The following is an 11,519-nucleotide window of genomic DNA, read 5'->3' on the forward strand; positions in this document are numbered from 1 at the left end:
TGACTGAAGAACATAACAGAAATGAACTTGACTAAGTAAATAGATCAATAACTCATTTGCTGGTAAGTACCTAGATTTTGATATTGACAAAATCTGAACCCCAAGACCGGTGATACTGACAGCAGAGTAAGAAAAATGATCACAAGTGCATTACCCAACTGCAGGATCAAAGACGTCAGTTACGGAAAATTAACTACAGCTTGCAGCACAAGAAATCACAAGCTAGCATCGGCTAAATAAAACAGCACAATTCAGATTGAATGAACACCTAGAATGAGTTAAAAGGCGTACGGTGTTCCACACTGACATACAATATTTGTATCCTGTCTATAACCCAAATAAAGACATACATATGCAGATCATTGTATGTCAAAACTGTACATCAGCCAGGTCTTGGACCTTGTCCAAACAAACATAAAACAGAGCATCATCCAGCGGAAGCAACACACAAGCCAGGAGGAGCAGCATAGTGCATATCTTAAGATTGAGGGAAAATGTGATGATATTTGTGAAAATAAAATAATAAGAGCACTGCAACTGCTCGTAAAGAACGTGATAATTTCAACCAACACATAGGGCCACCATCAAGCACATCATACTGTTAAAGAGTACATATCTAGATATCTAAAACTATATTTAAGCTAGAAACTGACAGTCATTTACAGCCAACTATATCCAATGAATTATGAGGCGCCCTTTCATTTGCTAGATATCTTAAACTACCACCAGGGACGCCATCCAACATAGAAGCTTCTTTTTTCAGAAATAGCATGCACATCCTGTTTTGAGAAAATGGAAGTTAGCACCACCGAGTAATCAATCTTGAAATAAAGTTTTGAGATTAGCTTACATTATCAATTTGCACAAATGTATGACATATCTTTTCTTACAGATTCATATTAGAGAATAATATCTTTTGTAATATGAAACCTCTGCGTTGCAATGGGGATACAACTGTGTCCTGGTTGATATCCTCTTGCCCTGGATCGCGTATAATGACGTGGCAGAGCAAGCGACATTGCCTACGATCCTACCAGGGGTCCATCCCAGCCCCACCATGAAGCCTGACTGTCCATGGTCACCGTGATGACCCAACACGACAGCATGGCACGATAGTCTTGTTGTCAAGAAGGTCCTCAAGCCATTGGTCAGACCCAATGCCACCCATGGCCTCCTACTCCTCTGCCCAACGATTCAGAATAGGAGAGCACATGAGCGTGCAGCGGCATGAGGCAGGTGTCCTTGCCAAGGCCCGGTTGAGTGGGCATCCGCTCTAGGGTGCCCTCCTTCGGCCCGCCAGTCGACGATGTGGGTATTCAAATGTGAGTGCCATTGCCCTTGTGTTACTACAAAATAAAATAAAAAGAACAATGTGGCGCACCTGCTCGGGTAATTATATATGAAGTTTTTGTTTATTCAAGATAGTATAGGAACACATCCAATAACGAAATATAATCTAATTAATAATAATGTGTTTTTCTCCAAGCATAGAAATACATCCCATGCTCACAATACAATATGTGGTAATCAATAGTAAGGCATTTAGTTTGGTTAGTGTCAATTCTCCATGTAGTTCTTAACTAATACGACACAAACATTTTCGACGGCTTCAGGAGATGACGACCGTTTTTCATAATATACTTGGCAAATCTCATAAAGCTTCTGGATTGCGGCCATAGAATCTAAGGACTTACATAAGTTAATAAATAGGCTCAGCTCTTGAAAGAATTCACTTTGAACACATTTTTCCAAGACGGATAGAACAATCTTTGATAGCCTGTTCCAGTCGGTAAAAAATTAATCTGCACATGCTCTCACCCTGCATTTAACTTGTGGCTAATTTGTGAAACGAAAAGAAAAGACCACTCATGCTCCTTCCTCTCCCATTAACTTCAGGTGGCTAACAACGACCAATATGTGACTAATCTTTCTGAATTAGTACAGATTAAACTAAAAACATGAAGAGCAATGGTCTTATCGCTGCTGAACACGACATAACAGTACAGCTACACCACCATCTACGAATTTAGTATTATAACAGAACAAACTAACCGTGCTCTTTGACAACTCTCCTAAACTGCATCATACGTACTTGATTATCTTCTTCACAGCTTCAACCTTTGACAAGAATCAGAAGTAGTTATTCAGTCAGTAAAGCACACAATGAAGTAAAGTGTTTCGAGACAACGGTGCATGTATGGCAGATCTCTCTGCATCGAGGCGGTTTTGCCTGCTCCTAAAGAAATTGACCCTCAGCAAAGACACTCAGCTGAGGATCTTTTCACCTTGTTGGTACCTGTTAAATTAGGGATGAACATTTTAGATATGGTGTGATGTTTGCATCTACTGGTTGGGATTTTGGGGATAATATTTTCATTTAGTTTATAAATCATGACACTGTTTTCCTGGGCCAAAAATGATGATAAGTAGTAGAGCCTGAATAATGAACTAACTAAGAGAATACAAAGAAATGAGCTAGAAGTGATGCAAGCAATTGCAACAAGAGCCACGTGCTGAATCCGAACTAACTTATTTTTTAAAACTTCTTTTTTTTGAGAATTTATTTGGAGGCACCTAATTCATACAGTAACATGAGAACCAGAGCATATATGCAAATTAGTTAGTACTTGTAGGGAGATCATTTTGCCACAGCCGATGAGTTGAGTTCAGTCTTGCCATACCACCACAGCAGCAACTTGGCCTCCAATGCACAAACCTCCATTGGAAGATAGTTCGGTTTTTGTTCTGTACGAACTTGCAGGCAGGGGAGAAAATCGTAACTTAGTTGCAGCTTGCAGGTTTCTCGAAAGTAGTCCCTCACAGTCTTGGTTTCGACGGTCGATAATTTGAACCTCAAATCTCTGCTAGACTGCTTTGTCAAGCCATTGATGCGGTATTTCCTGCGCACCTCTCCTCGGTGGGAGACCTCAACTCTCAGACCCTTGAGAGCCTTCTTAATCTGCAGCGGAACGTGAAACCATGACCTACCAACCATACCACCACAACAGCAACTTGGCCTCCATTTGCACAAACCTCCATTGGAAGACAGTTGGGTTTCGGCTCTGTACCAACTTGTAGGCAGGGGAGAAAATCGTAACGTAGTTGCAGCTTGTAAAATAAAAATTCATAGAGAACATCATTTACTTATAAGATTTGTGAGGGCACTTAGTGAAAAGTTTCTAGACGTTCTAGGCATTCAAAATAAAACTTGTTACGATACCAGGCTAGGTGATGTAGGAGGGGGGATGGGGGCTTCCCCACCTGAATTTTCACTTAAGGAGAAATAGGGGTATTACAGGACAATCGTTTACCTTGAGGAGAAGAAATCAGGCCAAAGACCAACATCTTTTTAGTACATCGACTGGTGAGAGTCGATTTTTCCTGAAACCCATGCATTCCTGGAGTCCAAGATTTTCCAAAGAACCAACAGCGTCATGAAAGTTTGCAGAGAAGCTGGAAGTGGAGTTGGGGGATTAAACACCCAAACATCTTTGATGTCTCTGCATTTGTGGTTGATACCAGTGGCTGTCCAGATCGGTCTAACATTGGGGCAGAACAAGAACAGATGAGTGCAGTCTTCGGATGCCTGCATACACATGGGGCAGTCCCTGGGGTCAACTATCTTCTTCTTGCTTAGATTTTTGCAATTGTTCAGTCACTCCTGGGACAGTAACCATCCAAAAACTTTAATTCAGCCAAAAATTAGTTGCTAAAAGTGGTAGATTGTAAATACAAGATAGTTGTTGTTTGTGTTGAACCTATAGCAGAAAGATGATGGGCCCTTGATTGTGCCTGCCAATAAAATGCATCATCTGTGGTCCAGAAATCATGCCCTTCAGTCCGGCAAGCACAATTAAGCATCAAACCTCATCTTCATTTGTTCAAACAACTTAGCAACCACTTCAGCTAACATAGTTCCTCTGCATAACATATTTTACATTGTTCTGTAAAAGAACTTCACCTTCAACAATGATTGTTTCAGAGCAAGCATGGGCATCTGAGGAGTAGAAGGAGCAGCTGCAGAGGCATGGGGAGAGAAGAATTAGCAGCAGCAGGGTAGCTCGCGCAGGTGTCCAAAACTCCAGACACCATCGGGCCTGCCGCCGGCCGGTCACCGGAGGCGCCACCGCCGGCGACCATCTCCCTCACCTTGCGCCCCCTCTCCTTCTCCTTTCTTCCTCTCTTTCCTATCTCCCTCACGCCATGTCTCTCCCTTTCTCTGGATGAGAAGGACGCCGCCGCCACCGAAGCCCCCCGCACCACCCGCCAGATCCCTCGACGCTGCGCCCCGATCCGCCTGTCTTCCTTGCGATTTTCTCACATTAAAAGGACCACGGGTTGAATACAGGAAACCACAAGGTTTTCCTGGTAAAATTTCTAAATGAAACGTTTTTTTCAACTGAAAAAGGGACTGCGGGTTTAATTACCAAAAACTATAAGGACTTTTTTGTAAAAACAACAACGACGGACGAGAGAACCCCAATTTGCTTTATTATTAGGTATATATATATATATATATATATATATATATATATATATATATATATATATATGCAGTCAGCATATCACCGAGGTATTGCAAGTCACTGAACACAGATCTGACAGCTACATGAGGATTCTTAAGATAAGGAAGCCAGTTATACACCGCAGTGTGACAAAGGATTATGAAGATTGACGACAACAGTGAGCTCAGTACAAGTACATGTGAACCTGGAATATGATCCTGAAGGGCCCTTGTCTTCTCCTCTCCAGTAACGGCACCACACGTATGATCTGAGCTGTTTTTAGATATCCGGGTTGGATGCTGACTTTATTTCTCTCTATTCAACAACTGTCACGAGTTCTGAGCTGCTTTCCGGCCATCTCGTATAGCTATTGAGTTTCTTGTTGTGACAGTGGCCCTTTGCTCTGAGCTGTTTTTCGGCTATCTTAGGGAGCTGCCACGTTCTTCTTATCAACACGGTCTCATGCTCTGAGCTGCTTTTCGGCCGTATTGAGCCGTGGTTGAGTTATTTCAGTAATGTCCTAGATCTGAGTTGTAACGACCGTCTGGTGTCTACTGATTTATTTGCCAATTTCTTGCAAGGGTTCGGATGATCATTTCCCTACTGTCAGAACTTCAGAGGTGATGAACATGCCATTTAATCAATATTACCATGTCAGAAGATGAGGATAAGTGTACGCCTATCAGAATATTGCACCCGACAGAACCTATGGTCACAAGAAGAAGTAATATGACTCCGCTCCTTAAACCAAGGATACAGACAAGGAAAACAATAATGAAGGAGCAAGAACGGTGATGCAAGTGTGAAAATTGTTGCAAGACCCACATGGTGCAGATACCTCGCACATTCTAAGTCAGTATCGATCACCATGAATATTCACCTTAGGGGAACTACTCAATTTTTGTAAGGCCCTCATATCCAGACAACCCGCTCAGTTAACCGCATATGCTCAGATTTGTCAATATCGCATATCTAAGTCTGCCCTGTCAGACCAAAGGTTAATTCAACGGTTTGACCTCAACAGCTATGGTAAAGCATCACACAGCCTACTATCCCCATGGATATGTCGACCGAATGAATAATCAGGATGATGAATAACCGTCTTGAGGCATGTGTCCTCACTTATGAGGATCATCAAAGGATAGCCTGTCATGATAAAATTCTTCTGTCAGAACCACCATCAGTCAAGTCTACGGATACTACCATATAAGGCTATACCCCTCTATGTTGGTCATGACAGGCGATAGTCAAACATTGGGTACGGATCTGACACTCAAGGCAGTGGAGCCAGTCAAGATAATTCAGAAACTCCGCAAGAAATCAGTATCAGTCAGAAAAACAGTTATGATCCACAACACCGTTTTGACCCTGAAGGACCCACAGTTACTGGAGAAACCCAATGCAAGGAGTAAAAGCTTGGGTGTCCACCAGGAAAATATGTTCACCACTTCATGAAAGGTTGTCAGTGCTGGACGACACATCCATCGGAAATCACTCTTGGACTTGTGAGACGGACATATATTTTAGTCATGATAATCTATCACACTCAGCTAGGTCGACAGATATGAAAAGAATTGGAGCCAGTATAAGCATGAACCTGTAAGGTATGATCTGTCAGAATGTGGATACAGTGACACAACCCACCCCAGGACCAGACAAACAGTCATATGAAATTCAATGGGGAACAATCAATAAATGAAAAAGGATACCTGAGTTGGAAACGGTTTCCTTAAGTCGGTATATTCATACTTGTTCCTTGAGCAACCAAATCTTGAGGACGAGATTTCTTTAAGGGGGGAAGGTTTGTCACAGCCTGATTTTTGGCCCTTTCTTTTTCATTTAATTTTCTGAGATTTTTGCTTGAGTTTTATTTTGCTGTGGCTATGTGGTATGGAAATTGGAGAAGATGACCTCTTGTTTCTTTCCAGAGTGGCTTGTCATCCTCCTATCCATCACTAGACCTTGCCATTTCCATCTTGGACCAATCCCAATAATCTTTTCCTTGGGAATATTCCTTTTTCTCTTAAAGGAATAACCCAATTTGCCCTAGGTTGTGAAGCAACCTATATTTCCATCACTCTTAAAATTCCCAAATAATTATCATAAATTGTTTGGGTCATATCTTCCTCAAATATGAAAAAATATTTCATTGGCCATGTTTCCCATCATGCTCAATTAATTCATTTCCTATTCTGTCCTAAATGGCACATTGTGAAGCAAGTGCTATTTATCTTCTCCAGATTAACTTCAAACTTTTTGAACACCTTTTCATGTCCATATCATTGCTCTGTGCCAAATTTCAACCTCATTTGCCTAGTAAATACTCCTGATAAATGTTTTCAAAGTTTATGTCTGAGGGAATGCATTGTGAAGGAAGTACTAGCTAGGGTTATCAAAATGAGTTGAAATTTTTCACATTCATTCATGTGCTCATATTATCCCACTCCTCCAAATTTAAGCTCCATCCCATGATCTATGTGAGCCCAGGACCAAACCTTTGCTTCTATCAAATTTTTCAATTTGTGAACCAAGTATATTTTACCTTGCTCTACTATGGCTGAAAATTTTCCAAGACCTTCTCCTATCCATATAACCTATGTACACCAAATTTGCGCATATTTTATATAGCCATTTTACCTTAGGAAGTTTCTCAAGTTTCTGCCCAGAGGAGATGTTTGTGAAGAAAGTACCATTTTAGTTTATACATTTGGTATGACATTTGTACAGCATCTTCATATGGCCAGGTAACACTGGCATGCCAAATTTTAGCTCAAGTGGATTCTTAATTTGAGTGCATCATCATAATATCTATTCTGGACCATTTTGGCCAGTTGCAAAGCAACTATGTTATATATTGGTCCATTTCCTACCAAACTTCACAGGATTCTTGCCTTCCTATCCTAAACACCCCAAACAACTCATTTGGCTCGAACCTGTTCGCTGTTGATCACTGTAACCTGATTCAGTTTGATACAACAAACTTTAGTGGAGTAATCCCATCGACCCAGAGCCCCTATGCTTTATCCATCACCTCCCTCAGGCTCAGTGATGCAGGGACTAGTAACCAGACATGTCAAGGAAGCCTCTGGAGTCCTCTTGATGCCACCCTGCGCGGTGACCACCGTTTTGCCATGCACTGGCCGCGTCTAGAGCGTCTTCTTGCTCGGGCCCCTCCTCTACTCGGCGTCTCAGAGAGCACGGGCATGTCTAGCATGTTCCCCGTGTCGTCGCAGTCCTAATGGAGCCATCTCCCCCTCTGTTTGCTTCCCCGGTGAGCCGTCACCGTCGCTGCACAGTTTCGGCCCGTGACCGCGTCGTCTTCCTTGGTCGTGTCCTCTTCTTCCTCGTGTACCCGAGCGCCGCTCGTCTCCATGACCTCTGCACCTCGTCTGCTTCTCCCTCGTCGCCTTCCATGTGCCTCCCCGTGAATGCTGGGCACGGCAGGTCCTCGCTCGGACGTGCATGGCGGCACCCGAGCTCGGCCCCACTCGCCTGGCTATAAATAGGCGTCCCTGAGCTCATCAGAGCACTCCATCACCTCCACTTCACTCCCAAGACCCCGCCCAGCCTCTTCCCCGAGCTCGAGAAGCTCTCCTGCCCCTCCCATGGCCGAAGCCTCCCCGCGGTGCTCCGCTCAAATTCGGCCGACCCAAGCCTCCCCACCACTCCCTGACCTCTCCTAGAGCTTCCCCTCTCACCGGCGATCCTCCCCACCACCTCATACTGCCGCTGGAGCCCCTGTAGCCGCCGTCCCCTAGTTCGGCCACCGCCTCCCCGCTTCTCTGTTGCCGCAAGGGCTTCGTAGTCCAGGCCCTCCCCGGTGCTGCTGCTGCGTCAGGTGGACGCGGTACTCCTCGCCGAGCACGCCAGTACCCGCGCACGCGCTGGAGACGGCCGGAGTTGGCCGTGCCGGCGCCAGCATCGCGCGGCCTCGCCCCTGCCTCTGTCCGTCAAGAGGTGGAAGAAGGGACGAGGAGGAGAAAGTCAACGCCCGCGGTACCCACTCCTCAGCGACCCTAGAGCCCGGCCCCGCCGCTGCTAACGTGAAGTAAGTGGACACGTATTCCGCAGAATACATTTTCCTTCAATGAAAGCGCCTTCCAACTTACTTCGGCTAAGAATACGTTTCATCATGCCTGAAAGTGTGTTTACCTAAAATACTTTTTTTGTTTTATCCTCCAGGGGCCTGTTTGTAGAAGTTATTTTACAGATTGGTCCCTGAACTTCGTCGGGCTATAACTTTTCAACCACAACTCTGAATATGGTGAATCCAACGCCCAAATCTTCGTCTCAGCGAGCCTGTTCTGCTCCAATAATTTTTACTATGTTTCAACATACTAGAAATGACCTTATTTCCCTTGCCCCTAATCAGCCCCCTCCGAGGGAGAAACCTTTCCGGCGATTCTTTCTACGAGCCTTCCGCACTTCTCCTCGGTGCTTTCTTCATCCCAAGGCAAGCCACAACCACCATTTGTGCAGTAGCCTTGGTTTTAAACTTGAATCTTTAATAAATGCGTGTTATTTCGGTTATGCTTATGGATCGGTGTTCACCGTCATGCGATGCTTTCTTGCACCTGGTTATCATGAACTACTTGCTAGTATTACTTTCATATCGTTATGCTTTCTGGTAGTACATGTTGGATTGGCCGTGTCCTTCGGGGCATGACTATTGTCGGTTACCGAGTACCGTTGATATGCATGTTTCTTTGTTGTTAGTTGGTTAACTGCTTACTTGGTAATGTTATTGCTATGTTCTTGTGTGGTATTTATTTCTGATGCTAGTAGTCATGCTATTCTCATGGTAGAGTTAAGCTTATGATATTCATGCTTGTCATTTATGCCATGCTCAGTTGGATGTGATTCATTGTGGTCATGCTCGATGATTATGTTGCACCTCCATGTTTATGTTGATATCATGCTCATGCATTGTAGTAGCCTCATGTTATCTTCATATGACTCGGCTTATTGCATTCAAGTTTAACCGGACTTAATTGAACTTGAGCAACTGTTGGCTAAGTCATGGTGCCACCAAATCGAGCTGACCAGTGCAGCCACACTTGTCTTTTATGGGAAGGTCCTAACTGGGTTTATTGTCATGCCTCTTGCCGGTGCCTCCAACGAGGGAAGGTTATGCGCGGATGCTACCTTGGCCGGGTAGGACGGCATAAGCCTTGTGTGCCCGTTGTTGTTGTTGTTGTACTCGGGTTGTCCCCATTTGGGACCATTGAGTGTTTTGCCACGACGGTGGCCGTTGATGCCTTTGGTAGGCATGGGGCCACCCGTGACTTTTCCCAGAAGGAGTTGGTTGGAGTGGCCGGGAGAGTGTCATGGTAGTATATCGGTTTTGTCGGAACGCCGTTGGTCCACACGTATGGGAGTGCGAGCCCATGTGTTCCGTGGTGTGGGTACAGTGTACTAACCTCTGGAGAGTGTGTGTTAAATATATCAATAGTAGTTCGTCACACTATGGGTCAATAGTAATTATAATAATAATGATAGCTTGATTAATAACAACCCCGGTTTGATGATGAGAGAAGTTGGTTGATCTTTATGTGATCGTGAGAGGATCACCGTGGTATCGAGGATACCGAGTTGTTGGATATTTGTTGTATTATGCGAGAGTCAAGGGTAACAGTCAAGCTCCCTGTGGTCATGAATGATTACTATGGTATTGTTAATACCAAGATTGATTGGATTCCACGATGATCGTGTGATGTCTGTGATGGTAAGCTTATGCATGTGATGGTTACGATGGTAACCCGAGCAGAGTAAGTTGGTGCATGATAGGTTCATCCTGTTGCATGATAGTATCATCATGTTCATATGTCCATTGACATGCTCATATTATTCTAGTTGTATCATGTTCATCTTGTTCATGCTATGATGATCTATTAATATACTGTTAATCCTTGTTAACCTATAATTGCCATGCTGTTGTTTGTCTTTGTTGCTTTGCTTGCTCTGAGCTTGCAAGTACATTCAATGTACTGACCTGTCGTGTCATGCCAGTTTGCAGTTCATGCTAGATTTGATTGCTTGTTTGTCGTGGATTCCTTGTTTGCGAGCTAGGATAAGCATTCCAGCCAGAGTCCCTACAGATTGGAGCTCATCACCGTCGTCGTTGTTTTGCCGCTAGAGTTATTCCGCTGCTTCGGGTAGTTCTACTGCTTGCATGGAGCAACCGTGGCAGGCCTAGGGTCGCCGTGCCGATGTAATCCCCTTGTACCAGATAGATTGTAATTAAGAGCTAATTTGTTCTATGCTAAGCAGTGTCGTATTGCTGAAGACTTCTCCTCGATCTCTGGGCTGGAATACGGGGCGTTCTGGTTTCTCTGAGCTGGGTTGCCACAGGGTTGAGCTTGGAGAATAGTGGTAGTCCAACTTTATTACAATTTTCCTGAGACTCCCCAAGCAGAGAGTTCACAGTTTGAAATATTTCTTCAAGAGTAAAGCTGTCAGAGGTGTACCGCTGAGGATACTTTGACTCGCCTGAATAATCATACATTAAGCCAGTTCGACGACTTAAGGGAAGAATCCTCCACGAGACCCAGCAACGGGCTAAGTCAACTCCAGTTAACCCATTATCTAACAAAGCAGTGACTTCTTGAACATACGAAAGCGCTTCAACATGTTCATGTGCCAGAAGCCGGTCGATGGGTCAAAACCGACAGGAAGGCGATCGGGCCTGTAAGCCGGCAGAAGATTTTCATTGGCCGGAGCGGTATTCTTGCAATAAAACCAGGTGGTTATCCACCCTTTGGGATGGCTTAGCAGGGTTGTTGCGGGAAAGTTAATCACTGAGTGGCTTTTACCTCCACCGTGAGTGGCCGAACCTGGGTAAATCGTGTCTTTCTTCCCGCTCAACCCCGACAAGTTAATCACTGTTACGATGGCCTCATGCTTAACTCATAAGCCTAGGACATCTGCCATGACAAAATAACAACCATTATCATCTGGCGCGGGTCCTTATGGACGAAGGAAGCAGCCTCAATCTGATCTATGAAGACACGATCA

The 11,519-nt window shown here is 44.3% G+C and overlaps 2 long non-coding RNA genes across 5 annotated transcripts; one reads left to right on the forward strand and one right to left on the reverse strand.

The window, feature by feature from the left end:
- Nucleotides 1-544: 544 nt before the first annotated feature.
- Nucleotides 545-4,265, reverse strand: LOC119365814. Of its 4 annotated transcripts, none has more exons than XR_005175769.1 (3): nt 3,962-4,265; nt 3,759-3,871; nt 545-3,661 (listed from the first exon to the last, which is right to left on the reverse strand). It is a non-coding gene; the product is annotated as an uncharacterized LOC119365814 (long non-coding RNA). The 4 variants fall into 4 exon arrangements; XR_005175768.1 differs by having other exon boundaries at nt 545-779; nt 2,053-3,661; nt 3,759-4,265; XR_005175767.1 differs by having other exon boundaries at nt 545-1,346; nt 2,053-3,661; nt 3,759-4,265.
- Nucleotides 4,266-7,680: 3,415 nt separating this feature from the next.
- Nucleotides 7,681-9,595, forward strand: LOC119368456. The gene is made up of 3 exons (XR_005176648.1): nt 7,681-8,553; nt 8,688-8,769; nt 8,878-9,595. It is a non-coding gene; the product is annotated as an uncharacterized LOC119368456 (long non-coding RNA).
- The last annotated feature ends 1,924 nt before the right edge of the window (nt 9,596-11,519 follow it).

The sequence above is a fragment of the Triticum dicoccoides genome, chromosome 2B (genome assembly GCF_002162155.2).
Source record: "Triticum dicoccoides isolate Atlit2015 ecotype Zavitan chromosome 2B, WEW_v2.0, whole genome shotgun sequence".
In the NCBI taxonomy this organism is placed as follows: domain Eukaryota; kingdom Viridiplantae; phylum Streptophyta; class Magnoliopsida; order Poales; family Poaceae; genus Triticum; species Triticum dicoccoides.